This window comes from Tachyglossus aculeatus, chromosome 1 (genome assembly GCF_015852505.1).
Source record: "Tachyglossus aculeatus isolate mTacAcu1 chromosome 1, mTacAcu1.pri, whole genome shotgun sequence".
NCBI lineage: Eukaryota > Metazoa > Chordata > Mammalia > Monotremata > Tachyglossidae > Tachyglossus > Tachyglossus aculeatus.
Genome location: NC_052066.1, coordinates 89,359,299 through 89,375,172, shown reverse-complemented (window position 1 = coordinate 89,375,172; position 15,874 = coordinate 89,359,299). Strand labels below are relative to the sequence as shown.

Sequence of the window (15,874 nt, the reverse complement as noted above, 5' to 3'; positions counted from 1 at the left end):
TGAGCCAAGCTGCTTCCTCAAATTGGGAGCCCTATGTGGCGCAGGGACTTTCATCTAACCTAATTATCTTGTATCTAGAATGATGCCTGGCACATAGTGAGTGCTTACCAAATACCATGGTTAACATTTTCTACATTTTGCCCACCTACTGTTCCCGAGATGAAACACACTGGATCACCACAACTACAGCACAATACTAGTTCCCTGTTCCCCCTCAGTTAGTTGGACAATGAGATTGGGTCTGGGACAGTCAAAAAGCAACAGTTGGTATAATCGGCACAGACTTTTTCTTTAAAGACCGGCATGCGGCCCACCTGTTCTAGACACAACCAATATGTGTCATTGCATTCATGACAACTGATGAGTCTGTGTGAAAAGCACTTTTGAATGAGTAAATAAAGGAAATCTAGGAGAAAACTATGAAATATTCAAGAAGATAACCCCACAGTTATCATCTATTGATTCTCCTGGTATGAATGGTTTGGAGGTTAATCCTTATAAACCTTTCGAGAGCTCCTGTTTACATCTTGAATGCACCTCACATATTTTCTCTTTTTTATTTGAAACAACCATTCTTTTGATTATTTGTCCAGTGCATCATCATCATCATCATCATCAATCGTATTTATTGAGCGCTAACTATGTGCAGAGCACTGTACTAAGCGCTTGGGAAGTACAAATTGGCAACATATAGAGACAGTCCCTACCCAACAGTGGGCTCACAGTCTAAAAGGGGGAGACAGAGAACAAAACCAAACATACTAACAAAATAAAATAGGATAGATATGTACAAGTAAAATAAATAAATAAATAAATAGAGTAATAAATACGTACAAACATATATACATATATACGGGTGCTGTGGGGAAGGGAAGGAGGTAATATGAGGTAAGATCAGTGCATAATCAATGCAATTCTCTTCAAGGAAAACCAGGGCACAACCGTCCTTGACGGTGCTATCTCCTTGATGGTTATATGCTGCTCCTCTAGAAGACACACAATAACAATAGTAATAATGATGGTGTTTGTTAGTCACTTACTCTGTATCAAGCACTGTTCTAAGCTCCGGGGTAGATACAAGCTGATCAGGTTGGACACAGTCCTTGCCCCACATGAGGATAACAGTTTTAATCCTCATTTTCCTGATGAGGGAACTGAGGTACAGAGAAGTTAAGTGACCTGCACAGGAGACGAGTGGTGGAGCCTGAATTAGAACTAATCCTGCCTTAGAACTCACGTCCCTCCAAGGCCTGTGCTCTAGCCACTAGATCATGCTGCTTCTCTATTGACAGGGAGAATGAGGCAGGAGAAGGGAGATGAGTGGTGGCAATTGTAGGAACTATGGCAAGATTAGTGCCAGGCTTGGAGGTGGTGGAGGGGTCCATAGAGAGTTGAGGGAGGAGTCACTGGAGGATCAATGAGATATTGAGCTAAGGGGAACCACACTGCCAGTTCCCCACTCCACACACCTCCCTGATTTTCTGCTTTCCTGAGTGAAAGTGTTGTCTTATGCTGTCGAATCGTCTGTGACACATAACAACTCCATAGACACATCTCTCCCAGAATATCCTGCCTCCATCTGCAATTGTTCTAATACTACTACTAATAATAATAATGATGGCATTTGTTAAGCGCTTACTATGTGCAAAGCACTGTTCTAAGCACTGGGGGGATACAGTGTGATCACAGTCTTAATCCCCATTTTTACAGATGAGGGAACTGAGGCTTAGAGAAGTTAAGTGACTTGCCCAACGTCACACAGCAGACTTGTGGTGGAGCTGGGATTCGAACCCCTGACGTCTGACTCCAAAGCCCGTGCTCTTTCCACTGAGCCATGCTGCTTCTCTAGTACTGTGTCCATAGAGTTTTCTTGGTAAAAATGATAGCATTTGTTAAGCACTTACTATGTGCAAAACACTGTTCTAAGCTCTGGGGAGGATACAAGGTGATCAGGTTGTCCCACGTGGGGCTCACAGTCATACTTCCCAAGTGCTTAGTATAATGCTCTGCACACAGTAAGTGCTTAATAAATGACTGAATGAATGAATTATCCCCATTTTACAGATGAGGGAACTGAGGCCCAGAGAAGTTAACTGGCTTGCCCAAGGTCACACAGCTGACAAGGGGCAGAGCCAGGATTCAAATCCTTGACCTCTAACTCCCAATCCCTGGCTCTTTCCACTGAGCACATTGCTTCTCTAAAAATTCTGGTAAAAATATGGAAGTGGTTTACCGTTGACTTTTTCCATGTAGTAAACTGCCACTCCCGCCCAGCACAGCTGAGTTTTGACTTGGGGCAGATTGTCTTCCACTCATTAGTCACTGCCCAATCTAGGACTAGAATAAGTATGGCCCTCCTTGACTCTCCTTCCCGTAGTTGAGACTGGTAGACTACAAGAAACTCTCCATGTGTCAGCCTGAGAGGGGGAGTGAAATAGTTAGGGGGTGGTTAATTGGTGTGAAATTCCTGTCATGTGCATAGGTGTTTCTTATAACCAACTAGCATAGGTTTAAATTTTTATAGTTGCTTAGGTAATGAAACTTATGTAAGTGGGACGGAGCTCAAAGAGCTAACAAACCAGCAAAGAAAGAGGGTTCCATGACAGATCGGCACATTTTGTGCTGCTACCTATTCATCAGGTGAAATCCTTAACATTATTATTATAAATCTGGAATTTGTTAAGTGTTTACTATGTGTCAGGCACTGTCTAAGCTCTGAGGTGGATACACAAAAATTGGGTTGGATAGAGTCCCTGTCCCACATGGAGCTTGCAGTCTCAATCGCCATTTTACAGATGAGTTAGCTGAGGCACAGAGAAGTGAAGTGCCTTGCCCAAGGCCACACAGCAGACAGGCAGCAGAGCCGGAACGAGAACTCATGACCTCCCGACTCCCACGCCTGTGTACTATCCACTATGCCATGCTGCTTCCTTCAAGATGGTATGATAACTAGTACTTTATAATTACTACTGATCAAAATATTGGGCAAAAATTTCCAGTTGCTCAATATTTGAGCAGGGTACAGTGCTGGGAGAGAGGACGGAGGGAATCAGGTCGACTCTGGAAGTATGGATAGGGGAGGGGCTGTGGGTGTGTGGAACAGACTGTCCACTGGGGACTTGCATTTATTCATTCAATTGTATTTACTGAGCACTTACTGTGTGCAGAGCACTGTACTAAGCGCTTGGGAAGTACAAGTTGGCAACATGTAGAGACGGTCCCTACCCAACAGTGGGCTCACAGTCTAGAAGGGGGAGACAGAGAACAAAACAAAACATATTGACAAAATAAAATAAATAGAATAAATATGTACAAATAAAATTAATAGAGTAATAAATATGTATAAACATATATACAGGTGTTGTGGGGAGGGGAAGGACCAAGACCAAAGGGGCTCTGTCTGCCTCGCCCCGACTTACTCCCTTTATTCATCTCCCCTCTGAGCCCCACAGCACTTATGAACATATATGTAATTTTATTCATTTCTATTAATGCCTGTCTCCCCCTCTAGACAGTAGGCTCATTGTGGGCAGGGACTATGTTGGTTATATTGTACTCTCCCAAGCACTTAGTACAGTGCACTGCACACATAAGTGCTCAATAAATACAATTGACTGACTGATTCATTCATTAATTAATTCAATCGGATTTATTGAGTGCTTACTGTGTGTAGAGCACTGTACTAAGCCCTGGGGAAGTACAAGTTGGCAACACATAGAGATGGTCCCTACCCAACAGTGGGCTTACAGTCTAGACTGATCAACTGGGTTTCCCTTGGTATCCCTCAGCCTCTGGGCTTACCACCCCTACAGCGCTTAGAACAGTGCCAGCGCTTTGAACAGTGTTTTGCACATAGTAAGTGCTTTACAAATATTATTATTATTATTATTATTATTATTATTATTATTATTACAAGAGATGGAGAGGCAGCGGTGGGGCTGGTCGGCTGAAGCGTGGTTTCCACTACAGCAGGGTTCAGAGAGGCCACTTCATTAGGGCCATGGAGGAAGAACGTCTGCCTTCCCAATCGTCAGCCTGGGCTCCAGAGCAACAGCTGGACCGGGGAAGGCCTTTTCCCTCCCCTCATTTATTCATTCATTCAATCATATTTATTGAGCACTTACTGTGTGCAGAGCACTGTACTAGGCGCTAGGGAAGTACAAGTCGGCAACATATAGAGATGGTCCCTACCCAACTACGGGCTCACAGTCTAGAAGGGGGAGACAGACAACTAAACAAAGCATGTAGACAGGTGTCAAAAACCATCAGAATAAATCGAATTATAGCTATATGCACATCATTAACAAAATAAATAGAGTAGCAAATATGTGCTACATGCACATCATTAACTAAATAATAGCAAATATGCACAAAGGAAGGAAACGTCTCAAAGGGAAGTACCCCTTTCCCAGTTCCTTGGGCGGGTTTGTGCCACCTGATTCTACCTCCCCACCTAGAGAAGTAGCATGGCATAGTGGATAGGGGACAGGGCTGGGAGAAAGAAGGTCATGGATTCTAATTCCAGCTCTGCCACTTGTCCACTGTGTGACCCTGGACAAGTCACTTCTCTTTTTTATGCCTCAGTTCCCTCATCTGGAAAACGGGGCTTGAGGCTGTGAGCCCCACATGGGACAGGGACTGTGTCCAACTTGAGTTGCTTGTATCTTCCCCAGTGCTTAGTGCAGTGCCTGGCACATAGTAAGCACTTAACATCATCATCAATCCAGGCTCTGGAGTAGGGGCAGGAACAGGAAAAGCAGGTAACCACCTTCAGCTCCTTGACAACCCCTGGACCTTATGGCTTCCACTCCAGGATTTGTGGAGGAGGCATAACAAACAGGGAGAAGGGAGGTGAGTGGTGACAATTTTAGGGAACCAGGCCACCATCAGATTTCATCATATAACTGACAGGAGGAGGTGTCACCATGCTGTTCAACCCTTTCCAGAAGGATTGGTAGATTTGATAAGATGCCCAGACAGATCTGTCATCCTACCAAATGCCTCTTATTCAAATGGTACCCTTTACACCGACCCTCTGGGAGTTTGCACTCAAACCAGCTGGAGGATAAAGGCGTATCTTTGCCTCCACAGCTGGAAACCCAAACGAACCCATTTTCATTCTTGAGATGAATCCAATTCTTTGAAAAGAAGGCTGACGGTTCACATGCAAATGTACAGATGGCCAACCCGTCCTTGAGCTTACCATTTATTACGGAAAAAGAAATTCTGCCCTGCGTTTGAAATCTTCACCACTCAGGTCTAGAGAGAATCGTTTTTCATTCATGACTCACTGAACCAGTCCCATAAATCATCAAGGGCTTACTTGTTGAGGGAACTTGAGATGCTGAGAGATCAGGTGAGGGACAGTCAGACTTGAAGTCATAATAATAAAAATGATGATGGTATTTGTTAAGTGCTGGCTAGGCGCGAAGCACTGTTTTAAGCGCTGAGGAGGTTACAAGGTGATCAGGTTGTCCCATGGGGGGCTCACAGTTTTAATCCCCATTTTACAGATGAGGTAACTGAGGCACAGAGAAGTTAAGTGACTTGCCCGAAGTCACACAGCCGACAGTTGGCGGAGCGGGGATTTGAACCCATGACCTCTGACTCCAAATCCCATGCTCTTTCCACTGATGCTGCTTAGTGAGGGAACCCATGTGGTGAGAGAATAAACACTCTCCTAGGTCCAGCTTTTCAGATTTTGGAAGCCAACCGTCTGGGGACAGATTTCACCACTGAACTAAAATCTTATGAATTTAAGGCCTCTCAGTTGCTAATGAGAGAGCAGCACCTTTGAGGAGAAATCTCAGAATGTAAGTTAGAAACTCCTTACCCTGGATGGACAATAGGCATCTGGAAAGTACAAAATCAAGAAAAAAACACATTCCCTGCCCACAAGGAGTTTACACTCCAACACCCTTCCTATCTAACTGTGGCATTTGTTAAGCGCTTACTATGTGCCAGGCATTGTACTAAGTGCTGGGGTAGATACAAGGTAATTGGGTTGGATGCAGTCCCTGATCCACATTGGGCTCACAGCCTTAAACCCCATTTTACAGATGAGGTAACTGGGGCACAGAGAAGTGAAGCAAATTGCCCAAGGTCACAAAGCAGATAGGTGGCAGCGCCAGGATTAGAACACATGACCTTCTGTCTCCCAGGCCTGTGCTCTATCCACTAGAGAAGTAGAGTGGCTTCAGAAGGGAGTCAGAAGGACCTGGGTTCTAATCCCGCCCCTGCCATTGGTCCGTTGTGTGACCTTGGGCAAGTCGCTTCACTTCCCTGAGTCTCAGTTATCTCATCTGGAAAATGGGAATGAAAACTGTGAGTGTCACGTGGGACATGGACTGTGTCCTAGCTGATTACTTTGTATCCACCTTAGTGCTTAGTACAGAGCCTGGCACATAGTAAGCACTTAACAAATACCACAATTATTATAATAATATAATAATACTATAATAATGATTATAATAATAATTATTAGTGTTAGGCCATGCTGCTTCTATATCTCTTTGGCTACTGCTACTTTCATGAAAACCTTCACTCTCAATAGTGTCATCTTGGTATATGAGGGACAGATTAGATATTAGATATGATTTTGCTAATGCTAAGTATTTCACAATTTTCATTACAACTAGGGTGTGAAACGAATGACAGGAACTCTGAAGGCACTCTGTTGTGGTTGACTGATGATGTTTTTGAGTGGAAGATTGTTCAAGCAGCTGTCTAAATAATTTAATTTATAGAAAATTGACTTTTCAAGGGGAATTTCCAAGATGGACAAGGACGACAACTACTCTCTCAATCTGTGAGCCAGTTTAAATCCAAAATGAGGGTTAAAGAAAATAAAAATCAAAGTAAATTTAAGTTCGAATAGAAAATGCTTGTCTCTGACACAAAAATAAATGAAACACTATAAAAAGAGGAGAATTCTATTGATGGCTTCCAAGAATATTAAGAGGAGAAAAAGGGATGAAGTTAAAAATAACTGTTTTCAGGTTTCCCTTAGTCTGGATACCTGGATGTTACAGGTCACAACACAAGTAAACCTCAAAGCCACAGTGGCAGAGAATTCTGCGTTTTTGCAGAGTCCATATCCTCCAGTACCACTGCTGCTGTTCCCAGCCAATCAATCAATCAATCAATCGTATTTATTGAGCGCTTACTGTGTGCAGAGCACTGTACTAAGCGCTTGGGAAATACAAGTACAAGCCACTTCCAATGCCAATAAGGTCCAGATCGCCTTTATGGATCTCTGAACACGGAGATTGCAGGGAGACATGGAAGACACAGATGGTGTCTTAGCGCTTAGTACAGTGCTCTGCACACAGTAAGCGCTCAATAAATATGATTGATGATGATGGTGGCAGAGATACCCAGAGACTGGCAATGCACCAGTGGTACCTCGAATTAAATAAGATTAAAGCAGATCTACTCCTCTTTCCCTTTAAATCCACTCTTCTTTCCAACTTTTCCATCTCAGTTGACAATGCCACCAACCTCCCTGCCCCCAAAACCCCCAACTTTGGTGTCATCTTTGACTTATCCCTACTTAATTTCAAATTATTTCTACTTCCAGATCAGTCATATTTATTGAGCATTTACTGTGTGCAGATATCATTAGTATTATTAATAATAACTATGGTATTTGTTAAGCACTTATGATGTGCTAGGCACTGTACTAAGTGCTGGGGTAGATACAACGTAATTGGGTGGGACACAGTCCCTGTCCCACATGGGGCTCACAGTCTTCATCCTCATTTTACAGATGAGGTAGCTGAGGCACAGAGAAGTAAAGTGACTTGTCCAGGGTCACACAGCAGACAGATGGGATTGGAACCTAGTTCCTTCTGACTCCCACTCCTGTGCTCTATCCATTAGGCCACGCTGCTTCTCCTAACTACTTGGGAAGTTAAGATACTATTAATAGACATGATTCCCTGCCTTCAAGGAGTTTACAATCTAGAGGGAGACCGTGGTGGTCTTCCAAAACAAATCCCCTGGATCCACTGCTGGTCCCCTGGAGCATTCAAACAGCTATCACCCTGGTACAATAATAATAATGATGATGGTATTTGTTAAGTGCTTACTATGTGCCAAGCACTGTTCTGAGCACTGGGGTAGACACAAGGTTATCAGGTTGTCCCACGTGGGGTTTACAGTCTTAATAATAATAGTAATGATGGCATTTATTAAGTGCTTACTATGTGCAAAGCACTGTTCTAAGCACTGTGGGGATACAAGGTGATCAGGTTGTCCAACGTGGGGCTCACAGTCTTAATCCCCATTTTGCAGCTGAGGTAACTGAGGCCCAAAGAAGTGAAGCAACTTGCCCAAAGTCACACAGCTGACAAGTGGTGGAGCTGGATTTGAACCCATGACCTTTTCATTCATTCATTCAGTCATATTTATTGACTGCTTACTTTGTGCACTCTGGACCTCTGATTCCAAAGGCCGTGCTCTTTCCATTGAGCCATGACATGAGGTCATTTTACAGAAGTGAAGTGACTTGCCCAAAGTCACACAGCTGACAAGTGGCAGAGCCGGGATTAGAACCCACAACCTCTGACACCCAAACCAGGGCTCTTTCTGTCATGGCATATCAATCTATCAGATTCCTGACTTGTGTTTCCCAGTTCCCAAGGGGATTACTGCACTGGTCATCTTAAATTATCGCTTCACCCAGATATCTTCCCTCCTCAAAATGCTCCACTGACCTCCTGGGTCCCTTCATATCAATCATTCAATAGTATTTACTGAGCACTTATAATGTACAGAGCACTGTACTAAGCACAAGCGCTTAGTACAGTACCTGGCACATTGAAGTGCTTAAATACCATAATTATGAATTATTATTATTATTAGGGAAAGTGCAATACAATAGCATAGGTACACTTGATCCCTGCCCACAAGGAGTTTACAGACTAGAAAGTGAGACTGATATAAAAATAGATGACAGATAGATAGGTACAGAAGTCCAGGGAGTTGGGATGAAAATCAAATAATAATAATAATAATGGCATTTATTAAGCACTTACTATGTGCAAAGCACTGTTCTAAGCGCTGGGGAAGTTACAAGGTGATCAGGTTGTCCCACAGGGGGCTAACAGTCTTAATTCCCATTTTACAGATGAGGTAACTGAGGCACAGAGATGTGAAGTGACTTGCCCAAAGTTACACAGCTGACAAGTGGCGGAGGTGGAATTTGAACCCCTGACCTCTGACTCCAAAGCCTGGGCTCTTTCCACTGAGCCACGCTTAGGTGTTACAAACCCACGTGCATAGGTGACACAGAAGGGAGGATAGGTAGGTGATGTGGAGGCTTGGAGGAGGCCACTTAGAGGAGATATGATCCAGCGCTCAGTACAGTGCTTTGAACATAGTAAGTGCTTAATAAATGCCATCGTATATGATTTGAATAGCGTTTTCGATCATTCGTTCATTCAATCATATTTATTGAGCGCTCACTGTATGCAGAGCACTGTACTAAACGCTTGGAAAATACAATTTTGAAGATATGGGAAGTGGCGATCTGTTGGATATGAAGAGGGAATGAGTTCCAGTCCAAAGTGAGGACAGGGGGAAGGAGTCAGCAGTGAGAAAGATGAGATCAGAGAAGCAGCGTGGCTCAGTGGAAAGAGCCCGGGCTTTGGAGTCAGAGGTCATGGGTTCAAATCCCGGCTCCTCCACTAGTCAGCTGTGTGACTTTGGGCAAGTCACTTCACTTCTCCGTGCCTCACTTCCCTCATCTGTAAAATGAGGATGAAGACTGTGAGCCCCCCGTGGGACAACCTGATCACTTTGTAACCTCCCCAGCGCTTAGAACAGTGCTTTGCACATAGTAAGCGCTTAATAAATGCCATTATTATTATTATTATTATCAAGGTGAGTAGGATGGCGTTAGAGGAGCAAAGTGTGCAGATTGGGGTGCAGTCAGTTGTAGAAGTGTTGCAGTTACACAAACCCCATGCCCTATTAAAATCACAGCTCCTCCAAGATGCCTTTCCCACTGAGTCCTCATTTGTCCTATTCCCCTCTCCCTTCTGTGTCACCCTTGCACCTTTATTTGTACCCTTTTTTTGCACCCTGGTGTTTGTATCTTAATCCGTATTTGTACCCCGAGAAGCAGCTTGGAGTAGTAGATAGAGCACAGACCAGAGAGTAAGAAGGTCATGGGTTCTAATTCCGGCTCCACCACTTCCTTGCAGTGTGGCCTTGGACAGATCACTTCGCTTTTCTGTGCCTCAGTTCCTTCATCTGTAAAATGAGGATTGAGACTGTGAACCCCACATGGGACAGGGACTATGTTCCACCCCAGCACTTAGTAAGCACTTAACAAGTACCAGAATTACTATTATTACCCTTTTTCTACCACTCCCTGAACCCCAAGTATGTGGACTTTTATGTACATATCTGTAATTCATTTTAATGTCTGTCTCCCCATCTAGACTGTAAGCTCCTTGTGGTATGGGAACATGTCTGGCAACTCTTGTTATTGTGTACTCTCCCAAGTGCTTAGTATAGTGCTCTGCACACAGTAAGCATTCAATAAATATGATTGATTGATTAATACGTGATCAGCTAAGGTAGGAGAAGAAGAGCCAATTGAGTGTCTTAAGGAATTTCTGTTTGAATCCAGCGCTTAGAACAGTGCTTGGCACACAGTAAGCGCTTAACGAATACCATTATTATTGTATTATTATGTTGGATGGGCAAGCATTGGAAATTTTTGAGGTGTGGGGAGTATAGTAGTAGTAATAAAAATGATGTTTGTAGTATTTGTTAAGCGCTTACTATTTGCCAAGAACTGTACTAGATCAACGGTAATTGAATTGGACACAATTCCCTATGCCACTTTAGGCTCACAGTCTTAATCCCCATTTTACAGATGAGGTAACTGAGGCACAGAGAAGTTAAGTGACTTGCCCAAGTTCACACTATAGACGAGTGTTGCTGCTTGGATTAGAACCCAGGTCCTTCTGATTCCCGGGCCTGTGCTCTATCCATTAGTCTGCACTGCTGCTTCTCAGTACTAGGAATAGTAGTTGTATTTATTAAGCACTTACTATGTGCAGAACACTGTACTAAGTGGTGGGAAAGTATACAGTGGGGCAAATTAGACATGGACCTCAAGGTTTTGGGGTTTTTTTAGAAAAATAACTTGGGCAGCAGAGTGAACTATGAACAAGATAGTGGAGCTACATGTGGCAGGGAGGTCAGAGAGGAGTTTAAAGTCCTAGTCAAGGTGACAGCAAGGCGGCAGTTAGGATGGAGAGGGAAGGACAGAGTCTAGAGATGTTCTGAAGATAGAACCGACAGGATTTTGGGGCAGTCTGAATGTGTATATGGAAGCAATCAATCAATTAATCATATTTGTTGAGCACAAACTTTGTGAAGAGCAGCGTACTAAGTTCTTGGGAAGGTACAATAAAACAGGATTGGTAGACACATTCCCTGCCCACAGGGATGAGATAGATGAACAGAGGATAATGCCAAGATTACAGGAAATAAGGAGGATGATGGTGTTGTCTACAATCCTAGGAAAGACTAGGGGAGGACAGGGTTTGGGTGGAAAGATGAGAGTTCTAAACTCTTCTCCACCTGTGCCTTCCTCATGACTTTTCCACCTCTGTCTCCTTGCTCTTCCCTTCCCTCACGCTATTCCTCTGAATTGAAACTCTTTCCCTTCATAAATCTGCTAAATCTTATTCAAAGCCCTCTGAAAATCCCGTGTGCTCCAACAAGCCTTTCCCGATTAATTCCAAGCAGCCTAAGTTTTATAAACCGATTAGCCATCTATAGAACTTGGCAACTTATTTATACCCATCCATAGCACTTTGATTTTTATGTTTCTTTAATTAAACCTTTTATTATTATCTTTTCCTATGATATGTGTTAACCACTTGCTAGGCGCCAGGCACTGTGCTAAGTACTGTAGTAGCGTAAAACTAGTCAGGTTGGACACAATCTGTGCACCACATAGCGCTCAGTCTTAATCTCTATTTTACAAATGAGGTAACTGAGGCATACAGAAGTGAAGCAACTTTCCCTAGGACATGCAGCTGACAAGTGGGAGAGCCAGGAATAGAACTCAGGTCCTTTCCCCTAGGCCTTACTACTTGATTACTCTATTTGTAAATGTTCCAACCCCTCTCAGGGTCGCACCTGGAGAGTTTCTAGTACTCTATCAGTCTCGGCTATGGGAGGGAGAGTCAAGCAGAGGCCTGGCCATTCCACTCCTAGCTGGGACAGTGGCTAGCGAGTGGAAGGCAATCTGCTACAAATCAAATCTCATCCAGCAGCGGCAGCATGGGAGAGAGTTGAGGGCAGAGACTCGTGTTTACTGTATGGAAGGTGGCAATGGTAAACCATTTCCATATTTTTACCAAGAAAACTCTACAAATATACTACCAGTATGATCGCAGATGGAGAGCGGGCCATTCTGGGAGAGATGTGTCCATGGTGTCTTTATGGGTAGGAAATAACTCGACGGCATAACACGAGACAAGAAATGTTCCAATATCAGTCTCCCCTATTACAGGGTAAGCTGCTTGCAGGCAGGGAATGTGTCACTTCTTTGTTTTGTATTTCCCGAGAACATTGCTCCAAGCAGACTCTCCATCAGTACTATTGTGACTCTCACAGGATGGTTGAATTGCTTGACATCACTAAGGTTTTTGTCATGACAGAGAGTATGAATGTAACTCCAACAATCTGTGGAGAATTTTTGTACATTAAACTTTCTACCCGGAATGGCCCAAAAGGCAAATACACTCTGGACTTAATTAAAGAACCATCAACTTCAAGGACATGGTGGATAAATAGAAAATACAAAAGATAGGTGGAGAACAGCAGTTGGCAAGAGTTTCAATAAACTCAAACATACTAATTGCTGCGTTATGATGATGATGATGGCTTTTGTTAAGGACTTACTTTATGCAAAGCACTGGTCTAAGCGCTGGGGAGGATACAAGGTGATCAGATTGTCCCACGTGGGGCTCACAGTCTTCATCCCCATTTTATAGATGAGGTCACTGAGGCACAGAGAAGTTAAGTGACTTGCCCACAGCTTTATCAATCAATTAAAACAAACAAGCAAGGAATCAATCCTATTTATTGAAAGCTTACTATGTGCAGACCCCTCTATTAAGTGCTTGGGAGACTACAATATAACAGAGTTGTTAGACCCATTTCCTGCCCACTAGGAGCTTACAGAGTAGAGTAGGAGGCAGAAATTAATATGAATAAATTAATTACAGATATGTATTTAAGTGCTGTGAGGCTGAGGGTGGGATGAATAAAGGGTGCATTCATTCATTCAATCGTATTTATTGAGCGCTTACTGTGTGCAGAGCACCGTACTAAGCCCTTGGGTAGTACAAGTTGGCAACATATAGAGACGGTCTCTATTATTTTTATTTTTTGTATTTATTGAGCGCTTACTGTGTGCAGAGCACCGTACTAAGCGCTTGGTAAGTACAAGTTGGCAACATATAGAGAGGGTCCCTACCCAACAACGGGCTCACAGTCTAGAAGGGGGAGACAGACAACAAAACATGTGGACAGGTGTCAAGTCGTGCAAATCCAAGGGCAAATTTAGTGGACAAGGGTGTGGGAGGAGAGGAAATAAGGACTTAGGGAAGGTTTAATGGAGGAGATGTGTTTTTACTAAGGCTGTGGAGGTGGGGAGAGTAGTTGTCTGATGGATATGAGGAAGGAGGGCATTCCAGGCCAGAGGCAGGACGTAGGCTGGGTGTCAGCGACAGGATAAGAAGCAGAGTGACCTAGTAGATAGAGTAAGGACCCGGGAATCAGAAAGACCTGGTTTCTAATCCCATCTCTGCCACTTGCCTGCCTTGTGACCTTGGGTAAGTCACTTAAGTAATTTCTCTTTCTTCTCCTGAAGGGTATTTTTTTTTTTAACTCAAGCAAAGTCACCTTTCAAGCTGCAGTCTCCGGAGGTTAATTTGTTGTTCAATAAAATAGCAAGTACTTTCTTCCTACCAAGTGGATGGTGTTTATGTTAAAGAAATGCCAGGTTCAAATACCTCTCAAACTTTCTCTCTGACAGTATTGGAAATTGTTTTTCTAGACCGTGAGCCCATTTTTGGGTAGGGACCGTCTTTATATGTTGCCAACTTGTACTTCCCAAGTGCTCAGCACAGTGCTCTGTGCACAGTAAGCACTCAATAAATACGATTGAATGAATGAATGTATAAGATTAGGATTCATTCATTTATTCAATTGTATTTATTGAGCGCTGTTCTATGCAAAGCACTGTACTAAGCCCTTGGGAGAGTACAATACAACAACACAGAGACAAATTCCCTGCCCCCAGTGAGAGCCCCACATGGGACATGTCTAACTTAATTAGCTTGTTTCTACCCCAGCACTTAGTACAGTGCCTGGCACAAAGTAGTGCTTAACAAATACCATAAAAAAAACTGAGGTTCAGTGAGTAAGACGGCATTAGAGGAGTGATGTGTACAGGCAGGGTTGGAGTAAGAAATCAGAGAGGTAAGGAAGGAGGGAGCATAGTGATTGAGGTCTCGAAAGCCACGGGTGAGAAGTTTCTGTTTGATGCGGAGTTGGATGTTCTAAAGGAGTGGGGAAACATGGACTGAATGATTTTGTAAAAAAAAATGATCCAAGCAACAGAGTGGATGGACTGAAGTGAGGATGCTTTCTTTGCCTAATTTTTCAGGTTCCATATTTTCTTTCAAAGCAACTCTAATAATCCTCATCGACCACATTTATTAAGCATCTATTGTGTACAGAGCACTGTACTAAACTCTTGGAAATGTTATTTAACAGAAGTAAAACCTGTAACATAGTCATCTTTTTAGGCTGTGAGCCCTTTTAGACTGTGAGCCCACTGTTGGATAGGGACTGTCTCTATATGTTGCCAACTTGTACTTCCCAAGCACTTAGTACAGTGCTCTGCACACAGTAAGCGCTCAATAAATATGATTGATTGATTGATTGATCTTTGAATCAGCTCTCTCATTCAACCTACATATTCAATCTGTTACCAAAACCTGTTGGTTCTATCAATACAGCATCTCTAGAAATCTGTCTTTTCCTCTTTGTCCAAACTGCTACAACCCTGATTTAAGCACTCATCATTTGCTGCTTGATTTCTGAAATGACCTCCCTGTCTCCCGTTTCTCCCCCTCAATCAATCAATCGTATTTATTGAGCGCTTACTACTTTGTTATGTTGTTGGCAGGGATTGTCTCTGTTGCTGAATTGTACTTTCCAAGCGCTTAGTACGGTGCTCTACACACAGTAAGTGCTCAGTAAATATGATTGAATGAATATATGCACAAAGCACTCTCCAATTCATACTTCACTCTGCCCATACGGAATTTACAATCTAATGAGGGAGATAAGTGGATGGAAAAAACAAACAAACCCTGAGATTTTTTATCCACGTTGCTGTAGAAGTAGTAGTGGTAGAATTCATTACGTGCTTGCTGGTCATGTGTTCAAATCCCGGCTCCGCCCGTTGTCCGCTGTGGGCCTGGAATGCCCTCCCTCTGCCCATCCACCAAGCTAGCTCTCTTCCTCCCTTCAAGGCCCTGCTGAGAGCTCACCTCCTCCAGGAGGCCTTCCCAGACTGAGCCCCTTCCTTCGTCTCCCCCTCGTCCCCCTCTCCATCCCCCCATCTTACCTCCTTCCCTTCCCCACAGCACCTGTATATACGTATATATATTTGTACATATTTATTACTCATTTATTTATTTATTTATTTTACTTGTACATATCTATTCTATTTATTTTATTTTGTTAGTATGTTTGGTTTTGTTCTCTGTCTCCCCCTTTTAGACTGTGAGCCCACTGTGGGGTAGGGACTGTCTCTATATGTTGCCAA

The 15,874-nt window shown here is 43.3% G+C and overlaps 1 protein-coding gene and 1 non-coding gene across 2 annotated transcripts in view; both read left to right on the top strand.

Annotated features, from left to right (window-relative positions):
• LOC119927003 (voltage-gated potassium channel subunit beta-1-like) overlaps positions 1-15,874 on the top strand; it is a 495,308-nt gene that overhangs the window by 155,197 nt on the left and 324,237 nt on the right. The window lies entirely within an intron of this gene.
• On the top strand, positions 12,148-12,285 carry LOC119936557. The gene has a single exon (XR_005453803.1). It is a non-coding gene; the product is annotated as a small nucleolar RNA SNORA7 (small nucleolar RNA).